Source organism: Macrotis lagotis, chromosome 2, assembly GCF_037893015.1.
Source record: "Macrotis lagotis isolate mMagLag1 chromosome 2, bilby.v1.9.chrom.fasta, whole genome shotgun sequence".
NCBI lineage: Eukaryota > Metazoa > Chordata > Mammalia > Peramelemorphia > Peramelidae > Macrotis > Macrotis lagotis.
Window position 1 is genome coordinate 148,101,129 of NC_133659.1, and position 12,523 is coordinate 148,113,651.

Here is a 12,523-nt window from a genome sequence, read left to right on the forward strand (position 1 = left end):
TCTGCTTCCATTTGTGGGTGAACTTATCTCACTCACATTCTCAGTTATTAATTGTATTTCTGTCCATTCTATTTTCTTCTGTTTATCTTTTCACTCTCTTTTACCTTGTTCCCCCTCAATTAAAAGAATCCCCCATTAAACCAAAAGTCTGTTTTGCTTCTGAGACTGCCTTTCATCTGCCTTCCGTTTTATCATACACTCTTCTTTTTCTTAGCTCTTTGGCCCCCTACTTCCCTATTGAGTAAAATAGATTTTTATACTGAGTATCTATACATATTCTTGCTTCTTTGAACAAATTCAGGTAAGAGTGAGGTTCAGGTGTTATCTGCCCCCCATCCCTCACCATTTTCTTCTCCACTATAAAAACCTTTCCTTGTGCAATCTTTTTAATATGGGATAATTTTCCCATTTTCCTCTCCTTTTCCCCTTCTCCCAATGCATCCCTTTTTCTCATCCATACATTTTAAAAATACTTCAATAGAATAGAATCACCTCTGTACTCTGTCTATGTAGCATTCTTTTTAACTTCCCTATTAATTATAAAGTTCTTTGGAGTTACATGTATCATTTTTCCATATTAAGAATATAAATAATTTAATCATATTAAGTCCCCCTTCCCTAGAACATTTTTTTTTGTTTATGCAAGGCAATGTGGTTAAGTAACTTGCCCAAGGTCACACAGCTAGGTAATTATTAAATGTATGAGGTCAAATTTGAACTCCGGTTGTACTGACTCCAGGACTGGTCCTCTATCCACTGTGCCATCTAGCTGCCCCCATCCACTTAGTTGCCTCCTCCTTGGAACTTTGACTCAAAAGTGGGTATACATAATGGAGTTGCCATTAGCATAGTCTTCTACCCAGTATTGGCACAGGGGTTCCCTGTAATCTGTCTGAGCAGTTGCCTAGTCATCCCTTATGATCTCTGGCTTGAGAGCCCAGAAGCCACTGCTGCTATTGTTGCCACCTCCAAGGCCAGCCTCCATCACAGTGTCACTGCCCACTCCTGACCTACGTTGTCTTGGACTGGAAAACTGTCTTACCCTGACCTTTTGGTGACTGCCATTCCAGAATTTCACTTGAGGCTTTATTTTAAAGTTGTTTGAAGGGGGAATGTTGGGAGATCTTAGCACTACCTCTATTCTGCCATCTGGGCTCTGCCCCTGAAAGTCCAGCCAAAATCATCTTTGTAAGGTACAAGTCTGATCATGTCACACTTTCAAAAGTCTTTAGTGGCTTCCTGTTTCCTCCAGAATAAAATTCTTAGTTCGTCCTTTAGAGCCATCTATAATTTAGACTTACCTATCTTCCTATGCTTCTTTCATAACACTGCCCTTCCAAAACTTCCAAATAGGTCACTCAATATTATACCACTAGTTCTCCAAACTCAACATTCCATCTAGAAATGCATCAATTCAACAAGAGAAACAAGTAAGGATTGAACTTGAGGTGGTATTGGTTAATGCCACTTGAGGTGGCATAGGTTAAAAAAACAAACTAGGATCTAAGAAGTTACCCTACCATTGAACCCTGTTGAGATTTTTTTGGGTTGGGTGGTTGAGCGGGTTGTCCTGCATTTTTGTACTAACTTCTCCCTCCTGAGGTTAAACATCCCATAGATCTTTGAGATTCAGAGACCTTTCTAATGTCTTCAGACAGAGTGCTAGGGATATTGGAGACATATGGATACCTGGTATATCCCTATCTTATTGTGACCAAGCTGCTACTCTTCTAATAACTCCCAAGGCCCCTGCTTTTGGGGAGGAGCCCGTTACTTTAGTCTCTGTCAGACATAGAGCAATGAAGGCTCCATGTTTCCTATCTTTTGTCATGCTTGTGCTTGCTTTGCTGGATCTGACTGCTCTTGTCTATTGTCAGTGGGCTTTTGACTTGCTTTTTTGTGTCATATTGGGATGGAAAAAGTTATTTCTGCATTGAAATTTCCTCATTGAATTTTACAACACTGGTCTAGTTTTGATTTCAGAGTTTTGCTGATGTTAAATATTTGGAAACTAGGAAATCTGTCCTCTAAAGGAAGGCTCTGTGTGCAACTCTGCTTCACTTAAATACATTCACTGGTAAGTCAAGACATGATCCATAATGTCAGTGAACCTCTTTGAAAATCAAAGATCGGGGCATTTAGGCGGTAAAGTTGATAGAGCACCAGCCCTGGAGTTAGGAGGACCTGAGTTCAAATCCAGCCTAAAACAATTAGTAATTGCTTAGTAACCTTGGGCAAGTCACTTAACCCCATTGCCTTAAATAAATAAAATTTTTTAAAAAAAGAAAATCAAGGATGAACAACAACAAATGTTCATTTTGGCAGGAAGTGTTAATGTTGGTTTCATTATCAATTTCTAAAGGTGAAGTCTGGGGAACAGGATTTGCATAGCAGCTGGGCAGATGAATGAATGAAAATAATTTATTTAGCAATTACCATACACAAAACATATGCTAAGGATTGGATTCAAATAGAAAAATCAAAACAATCTCTGCTCTCAAGGAGCTCACTTTCTAACAGGGAAAATCAACCCATATAGGTTTCATCTACAAGTTGATAGAAAATCCTTATGATAATTAGGGTTTAATAGAGAAGTATATGGTAATGCAACTTCTTTAATTTTATTTCTACTGATTAAAAAAAAACAAATCCATGTCTGATGTTGAACCATTTACTGGGGTTAAGGACTTTAGTGTTGAAACCTTTCTTTTCTGAGTCTTTAATAGTTAGAATCACTTGAGACAACAGGTGCTTCAGCACTTCTAGAACTAATTGACAGATGAAAATTTCCACAAGGGTTCATTGCCTGGATAATTTTTATAGCAACTAGAATAGAACAACCCTTGGACCTGCCTGATCTTGAAAGCTAACTTTTTTGGAGTCTCCAGAGTCTGCCAATTCACAGAGATTGTTTTGACAAGATGCTGACTTTCCAGCCCTTAACCTTGGCTTATTCCCAGATATAAGTAGGTTCTCTTTTCCAAGGTCATTTTGTGAGGCTTTTGAACTGGGAAAGTGTGGAAAGGAAGGAGGACAAGGACACTGGATCTCTGTCCAGATCCTTTGATCCAGAGATGCCACAAAAACACACAAATATACCCTAGAATATGAATAAATATAGGTTCTGAATATGCCAAAATATTTTGGGGGAAAAAAAAAGCTAGAAACAAACTGGGTGCCAATGGACTGAGGAATGGTTAAATATTCTGTAGTATTGTAATAGTGAAATATTACTAATTAAAATTACTAATTTAAAATTAAATTATTACTAATTAAAAGAAGCAAATATGAAGAATTCAGAGGATAATAAGAAATATGAACTGATGCAGGCCTGGATTGCTCTCCCTCTTCGTCTCTAAGCTTCTGGCTTTCTTGAAATTTCAATTAAAATTCCACATTCTATAGAGAGCCTTTCCTGATTCTAGCGCCTCACTCTATTATCCTATATGTTTTGTATATACTTTGTACTTGTCTCCTCCAAAAGATTGTAACCAATGATTGTCTTTTTGTTTTCTTTGTATCCCCACACTTGGGGCAGTGTCTTATACATGTTAGACATTTAATATATGGTTATTACTGACTGATCCATGATTTAGCACTATAACAACTAGCAACAATTTATAAAAGAACAAAGATTTTGAAACATGCTATTCCAGAAGCAAAAGATAAAGGCTTCTAGTCAAGAATAGCTAATGCAGCAAAACTGAGCAAAACCTTGGGGTGGAGGGAAGGTGGGAAAGGGGTCTTTAATGTGACATAGAGGACTTAAAAGCATTCCTGAAGAGAAGACCAGAGCAGAAAGAACTTTTTTTTCAAGAAATGGATGTTTTAGTTTCGGTATTTTTTTTCTTTTTAAGTATAGAGACTTAAATTACATTGAATTAAAAAGGCTTTTTCACAGATAAAGCCACTGTAATCAACTGCATTTCAAAAGAAATGTAGTAAATTGTGAAACAATTTTTACAACTAGTATTTCTGACAAAGGACTCACTTCTAAAATATACAGAGAACTGAGACAAATTTTCAAAAAAAAAGCCATTCCCTAATTGACAAAAGGTCGAAGGATATACAAAGACAATTTACAGATGAGGAAATCAAAGTGATCCATAGTCATATGAAAAATTGCTCTAAATCATTACTTATTAGAGAAATGCAAATTAAAGGATCTCTGAGGTACCACCTCACACCTCTCAAACTGGACAATATGACCAGAAAGGACAATGATCAATGTTAGAAGGGATGTGGGAAATCTGGGACACTAATACATTGTTGGTGGAGTTGTGAACTCATCCAACCTTTCTGGAGAGAAATTTGGAATTGCGTCCAAAGGGCAACAAAAATGTGCATACCCTTTGATACAGCAATACCACTACTGGATCTATACCCTGAAGAGATGATGAAAGAGTAAAAAAATCACTTGTACAAAAATATTCATAGCAGCCCTGTTTGTGGTGGCAAAGAATTGGAAATCAAGTAAATGTCCTTCAATTGGGGAATGGCTTAGCAAACTGTGGTATATGTATGTCATGGAACACTATTGTTCTATCAGAAACCAGGAGGGATGGGAATTCAGGGAAGCCTGGAGGGATATGCATGAACTGATGCTGAGTGAGATAAGCAGAACCAGAAAAACACTGTACACCCTAACAGCAATATGGGGGTGATGTTTAACTTTGAAGGACTCTTTCATTCCATCAGTGCAACAACCAGGGACAATTTGGGGCTGTCTGCAATGGAGAATACCATCTGTATCCAGAGAATGAATCGTGGACTTGAACAAAGAGCAAAGACTATTACCTTTAATTTAGAAGAAAAAAAAACTTTTTACTGTGTAATTCTGCTATTTCTTATATTTTTTCTTCCTTAAGGATATGATTTCTCTCTTATCACATTCAACTTAGATCATTGTATACCATGGAAACATTGTAAAGACTAACAGATTGCCTGGGGCGGGGAGGGAGGGAGGGAGGGAAGATTAGAAGAAAAAGTGTAAAATTCAAAATAAATAAAATCTTAAAAAGAAAAAAATATAGACTTAAAATTCTTTCTTCAGTTCCAAATTTTCCTCTCCCTCTTCCCCAATCAAGAAATAAGAAAAATAAATTACAAATATGTTTAGCCTTACAAAAATAAATATCTACATTAGCTATGCTTCCCCCCCCCCAAAAAAAAAGCAAGGAAAAATAAGAAACTGTTTCAGTCTGCACTCTGAACCCATCAGTTCTCTCTGGAGTTGGATAATAGGATACATCATGAGTTTGGAACTGTGATAGGTAATGGTGTTGTTAAGTTACTAAGTCTCTCAAAGTTGATTATCTTTTTTCCCCTTTTTTAATTTTAGAAAGGTTTTATTTGAGCTTTACAATTTTTTCCCCAATCTTGCTTCCCTTCCCCCCCCACAGAAGACAGTTTGTTAGTCTTTACATCATTCCCTAGTATGCATTGATCTAAGTTGAATTTGATGAGCAAAGTTGATTGTCTTTACAATATAGTAGTTCCTTTGTATATTGTTTTCATTCTACTAATTTCATTTTGCATCAGTTCTTACAGGCCTTCTGAGGTTATTCTGAAATCATCTCCTTCATCATTTCTTATAGTACAATATTATTCTATCATATAAGGACAGCCAGGCCTGGAGTCAGGAAGATTCATCTTACTGAGTTCAAATCTGGCCTCACTTATTAGCTGTGTGACTCGGAATGACTCACTTAGCCCTGTTGGCCTTAATCTCATCATCTGTAAAATGAATTGGAGAAAGATGTGGCAAACCACTCCAGTGACTTTGCTAAGAAAATCCTGAATGGGGTCACAAAGACTCAGACAAGACTAAAGTGACTAACCAACAAATTCTATCATATTCATATATCACAACTTGTTCAGCTATTCCCTTACAGATAGGCATGTCCTTAGCTTTTAACTCTGCCACCACAGAAAGAACTGCTCTAAATATTTTTGTACATATGAGTCCTTTTCCATTTTCTTTAAACTCTTCAGAAGATTAGACTTACCATTGCTGAGTCAAAGACTATGCAAAATTTAACAACTCTGTGGGCATAGTTACAAATTTCTTTTCAGAATGGTTGGACTAATTCATGGATCCAACAGTCCATTAGGTATACCAGTTTCCCCACATACCCCCCAATATTTGTCATTTTCCTTTTTTTTGTCATTTGAGTCAATCTGATGTATGCTATTCACCTTCAGAGAGTGACCTGAAGTATATAGTTTTTTCTTTTTTTTTTAATTTTACTTGCTTTTTTCTCCTTTAGAATATAGCTAATGAAATATTTTGCATGACTTCATATGTATAATGAGAATTTTATTTCTTGTCTTCTCAGGATCAGGGTGGAAGGGAAAATTAGGAAATTAAAATAAGATAGAAAAATCTATAATTTTGTTCATATAGTTCCTGTGTATGTCTTGGGAAGTAGACTTCAAAGTATTTTATACTTTCTGTAATTATTTCAAGTGGAATTTATCTGTTGGGTTTTGTTGGTAATAAATACTGATGATTTATGTAGGTTTATTTTATGTCCTGCCACTTTGCTGAAGTTGTTAATTGCTTTGATTAGTTTTTCAATTCTCTAGGATTTTCTAATTAAATCATCATATCTGCAAAAAAAGGTATTCGCTTTGTTTCCATATTGCCTGTGCTTATTTCTTCAATTTCTTTTTCATATCTTGCTATTATGATTAGCATGTCTAGTATTGAATAGTTATGGCAATGCCGAACATCCTTGCTTCATGAATGATCTTAATGGAAAGACTTCTAGTATATCACCATTAGAGATAATATTTGCTCTTGATTTTGGATAGATACTAATCATTTTAAAAGAAAGCTCTACTAATTTCTATGCTTTCTAGTGTTTTTTTAAAAGCAGGAATGGAATGTAAAGGGGCAGCTAGATGGCTCAGTGGATAGAACACTGACCCTGGAATCAGAAGGAATTGAGTTCAAATTCGACCTCAGTCAGTTAATACTTAGCTGTGTGACCTTGGACAAGTCACTTAACGCCACTGCCTTGCAAAAAAACCTCAAAAAATAAAAATAAAGCAGGAATGTATGCAGTATTTTATCAAAAGTTTTCTATTGAAATAATCATATTTTTGTTATTAATATGGTCAATTATGCCCATAATTGTTCTAGATTGAACCAGCCTTGCATTCCTTGTACAAATCCCACCTGGTCATAGTGTGTGATCTTTCTTATATAGTGTAAGATCAATCTTATCTGTTTATTTTATTTTAAATGGTATTTTACTTTAAAATTTTTATTTTATTTAAAATTTTTGTATCAATATTCATTAGGGAAATTGATCTGTAGTTTTCTTTGTATTGATTCTTCCTGAGTAGCAAGACCATTTGTGTGAAAGAAGGAATTTGGTGGAATTTTTCATTCTTTTTCCAAACAGTTTACATAGTATTAGAATTAATTGTTCTTTAAATGTTTGGTAGAAGTCACACATAAATATATCTGGTTCTGACATTTTTTCTTCTTCTAGAGTTCATTTATGGCATTCATCTATTCCATTTAGATTTTCATTTTTTTTGGAATTTAAGTTAGATAAAATAGCTTTTAATTGCAGCTTTTATTTTTTCTTTATTGGTTGTGAATTGACCTTTTTCACTTTTTATACTAATATATTTTTTTAAAAATCAGATTATCCAGTAATTAATTTTTTATTTCCCCCCAAAACCAACATCTAGTTTTGTTTATTATTAGTTCAATTTTTGAAAGTTTACTTTGTTTTATTAATCTTTCTTTTAATTTTTCAGGACTTCTAGTTAGCATTTAACTGGAAGTTTTAAATTCATTGCTTTTCTAGTTTTTTTTAAATTGCATATCCAATATGCTTTTTCCCTCTTTTATTAATGTTAGCATTGAGAAATATACGTTTTTCCCTAAATATGGCTTTGGCTTCATTCCCACAAATTTGGATGTATTCTTTCATTTGTCATTATCTTTAATGAAATTAATTGAAGCATAAGAGATTCAGCTCCAGCCCCTTATTTTAAATTCTCTGGGTGTCTATTTCCAGTATCTTTTGTTTTTTTTGCAAGGCAATGGGGTTAAGTGGCTTGCCCAAGGCCACACAGATAGGTAATTATCAAGTGTCTGAGACCAGATTTGAACCCAGGTACTCCTGACTCCAGGGCAGATGCTTTATTCACCGCACCACCTAGCCGCCCCTCCAGTATCTTTCTTATAAACAACATACTGTTAGATTCTGGTTTGCTTTTATTTTATGGGCAAGTTAATCCTTTTCACATTCATAGTTAAGTTTGTGAACTATCTATGTAATAGCTTACATCCTATTCTCTTATATTTTTTATATGTAGTGTCTTATATGTATCCTTGTATTTCTTACCCAGTCCCCTCCTAAAGGGTTTGTTTTGCTTCTGGGACCGCCTCTCTTATTCTAACCTCATTTTTATTTTATTCTACCTTGCTTTTTTTCTTAAAACTTTCCCTCCCACTTCCCTATTAGATAAAATATCAATTAAGAAATTCATATTATTTTTCTAATTAGATGTTATGAAAGTTTTTCAACATTCATCCACATGTATCTGCATATTTATAAATTATATAATTTCTTTTCCCCTTCCTTGCCCACCCCCACTCCCCTCAGTGACAGTCTGGTGAACAATGTACATACACATTTGTGTTTAACATGTTTACAGATTAGTCATTTTTCTGTATGAGGAATTAGGACTAAGGGAAAAGAAAGAAAACTGAGATAGGAAGGAAAAATAGGAAATTTTAAAAAAGTGAACATAGTATTCATTCATTCTGTAGTGTTTTTGTTTGTTTTGTTTTTCTTCCTCTGGATGTGGATAGCATTGTCCATATCTGGTCTCCTATGATTATCCTAGCTCTCTGGATAGCTGACGGGAGCTGCATCCATCAAAGTTGATCAACTCACGAAGTTACTGTTAATGTGTACAATGTTCTTTTGATTCTGCTCCTTACTCAGCATCAGTTTCTGTATTTGTTCCATGATTCTCTGGAGCCCAACAATTCATGGTTTCTTATAGAAAATAGTACTCCATATACCATGACTTGTTCAGCCATTCCCTGACTGAATGGGCATCCCCTCCATTCTTTGTCACTCTAAAAAAGGCTGCTATGAATATTTTTGAACATGTGGGACTTTTCCTATTTATTTTTTTCTTCTGGATGTAGGCCTATTGGAATTGCTGGGTCAAAGGGTATGATCAGTTTTATCGCTCTTCGGGCATAGTTTTATATACTGGGCATAGTTCTATATTGCTTTCCAGAATGGTTGGATTAGTTCACAATTCCACCAACAGTGCATTAATGTCTCAATCTTCCCAGCATTTTTCCTTTTTGTGATCTCAGTCAATCTGATAGGTGTGAGGGGTACCTCATAGTTGTTTTAATCTGAATCTCTCTCATCAGTAATGATTTGGAACATTTTTTCATATGATTACATATAGTTTTAATTTCTTCATTTGATAACTACTTGTTAATATCCTTTGACCATTTATCAATTAGGGAAGACAAAATGAATTTCTGTACCTTAACTGCCCATGGATGTTTATTCTTCCCCCTTTAACTCAGATGAGAATGAAGTTTCATGTGTTACTTGGTACCTCCATGACTCTCTCTACTGTATAAACTTCTCTTCTGTGCCCCATTTATGTAAGATAATTTCCTGTATTCTACCTCTTCCCTTTCTCATCTCTCAGTATGTTCGTCTTCCTTACCCTTTCATTCTTTTTTGGAGATCTTCCCAACATATTAGATGCACACCCAGGCCCTCTATTTAGACTCTTGCAAAAGGCCCTGATGATGATAAAATTTTGAGGTATATGTATCCTTCTTTCCCTTGGTTTAATCTCTTTTGATTTCTTAGTCATGCTTGTCTTTTTATATTTCTCTGGAGTCATATATTTAATTATTAGATTTCCTATTCAGTGATTATTTGCTCATCAGGAATGCTTTAAAGTCCTCTGTTTCATTCAAGATTACTTTTTCTCCCTGTCAGATTATATATTCAATTTTGCTGAATAGGCTATTCTTTGTTACAGTCTTGGATCCTTTGCATTCTGTAATATCATATTCTGAACCCTTTGTGTCTAAATTGTTATTTAAATTTAAATCTGTGTGATTTTTGAGTGTGACTACATGATACTTGAATTCTTTCTGCCCTCTTGTAGTATTTTCTTTTTGACCTGGGAAACCTGAATTTGGACAATAATATTCCTGGGAGTTTTTAATTTTTGGATTTCTTTCGGGTAACTAGAGGATGTATTCAATTTCTGGTTCTAAGATATATGAGAAGTTTTCTTTTATAATTTCATAAACTATGATATTGAAGTTCTCTTTTGTTATTGTTCATGGTTTTCAGTTAGTACAATGATTTTAAAATTATCTCTGCAGTCAATTTTTCAGGTAATTAGTATTGCCTTTGAGATATTTCATATTTTCTTCTACTTTTCAATCTTTTTGAAACTTTTATTATTCCTTGATGCCTCATGGAGTCATTAACTTCCGCTTGGTCAGTTCTAATTTTTAAGAAATTTTTTTCTTCATTGAGATTTTGTACCTCTTTTACTATTTGACCAGTTCTAACTTTAAAGGAATTATTTTCTTCAGAATTATTTTGTCACTCTTTTGTCAAGCTGTTAATGCTCTTTTCATAACTTTGTTGCATAATTATGATGTTTCCCCATTTTCCCTCTACTGCTCTTATTTGATTTTTAAAAATACAGGTAGAATTCATCTCCCATGGGATTGTTTCTGTCCATCCTGGAACTGTGACCTGGAACTAACAGTTGACAGAGTTGTCACTTGATACCCCTTTCTGGTTTAGAGGTCTCCTTCTTGCCTTCCTGGCCACTGCAATTGCTCCTACTCCTGTGCTGCATCCTGGCCATTCACTGCCCTATCATAAAGGTCCTTAGCTGGAAAAATGACTTATAGTAAATTTGTCTTGGTTTTCCTGATCAGATTTTAATCTGATGCATTTTCTAGGTTGTTGTGCAAGAAGTGTGTTGAATGAATTGAGGAAAAAATGCTATCAGTGCCTCTGTGTGGAAACTATGAAATACAAACACAGGACTCAAGAGAAACAATCACAAGGATTACATAATGATAAACTCTTTACATTTTAATGAGATAGTACTTGTAAAGCATTTAGCAGAGTGCCTGACACACATAGTGGGTATTTAATAATGCTTATTCCCTTCTGCTAAGATGACACAAGTCCCTTCTGAATCCTATCATCAGTGGTTTTACATATTTTCTTTATCTTTTTTGCAAGGCAATGGGGTTAAGTGGCTTGCCCAAGGTCACACAGCTACGTAATTATTAAGTGTCTGAGTCCAGGGTTGGACAGCTAGGTGGTACAGTGGATAAAGCACCTGCCCTGGAGTCAGGGGGACCCGAGTTCAAATGTGGCCTCAGACACTTAATAATTACCAAGCTGTGTGACTTTAGGCAAGTCACTTAACCCTATTGGCCTTACAAAAAAAAAATCAAAAAAACAGAAAAGAAAGGGAAGAGGAATATCCTGGGGGCAGGGAGGGAGAAAGGTGGGGGAAATCATGTCATATAACTGGGGTTTGCAGTTATATGAGATATTATTAAATAGACTCCTAAGGAAGGGTGGGGGGAGTAGGCCAACACTGAACCTTCTGAACTGATCAAAAGAGGAGAAAATATAAAGGTACAAAAATACCTTTCTTTCAGTAAGGAAAGGGGAAAAGTTAAAAAAAAGGGAGGATAGAATAAGGGTAGGATTAATATTTCAAAGAGGGACTTAAAAAAATTTTTCTTTTAAAGAATAAGTATCTATGATTGGATTCTAGGTCAGGGAGAGAACTGAGAGTTCACCAAACCTAGCATATTGGTGCTAAGCACACCTCTTCTCTCAGGCTTTTCTTTATAAGGAGAGAGGAAGAAAACTGAGAATGGGGGGGCATAAAAAAAACAGGAGGGGGGGAAACCCCCAATTAAGTATAACTGTGAATGTGAACCGGTAGGGCAAGAAATGCACTTTAAGCATAAAGGCTCCCGCAGTTAAAATAAGGGTGCAGTCTGCAGCACTTCAGCCAGGACGGCCCGGAAGGCCAGGAAGTCGGTGCCCCGCGGGCACCGGGGCTGCGGAGTGCCGCCTCCGACAGATGCCAGACCGGCCTGGGGGCAGCGTGGCGCGCTCGACTCTGTAGACGTACCCCTAGAATTGGGGGGGTTCCTTCAGAGGGGGGCGTGAGACGAAAAGTGATGGTTGTAAACTGACAAAAATAACAGTAAAATTTTACAAAGGCAACTTTTGTAAAGCTCATCGGGGGCCGTGGCCGGCGAGTGCCGTCGCTCAGGGCCATTTCCCGGCTAAGACCTCGCCGCCCGCCGGGACCGGCGTGTGCGCGCGCTCGGCGTGTGCGCGCGCTCGGCCCGGGCCCCGCGGGCCCCGCAGTGCGCAAGCGCCCCGATCCCGAGGCCCGGCTCCGCGCCTGCGCGCGTCCGGCGCGCCGCTCCTTTCGGAACGCCCCCTCC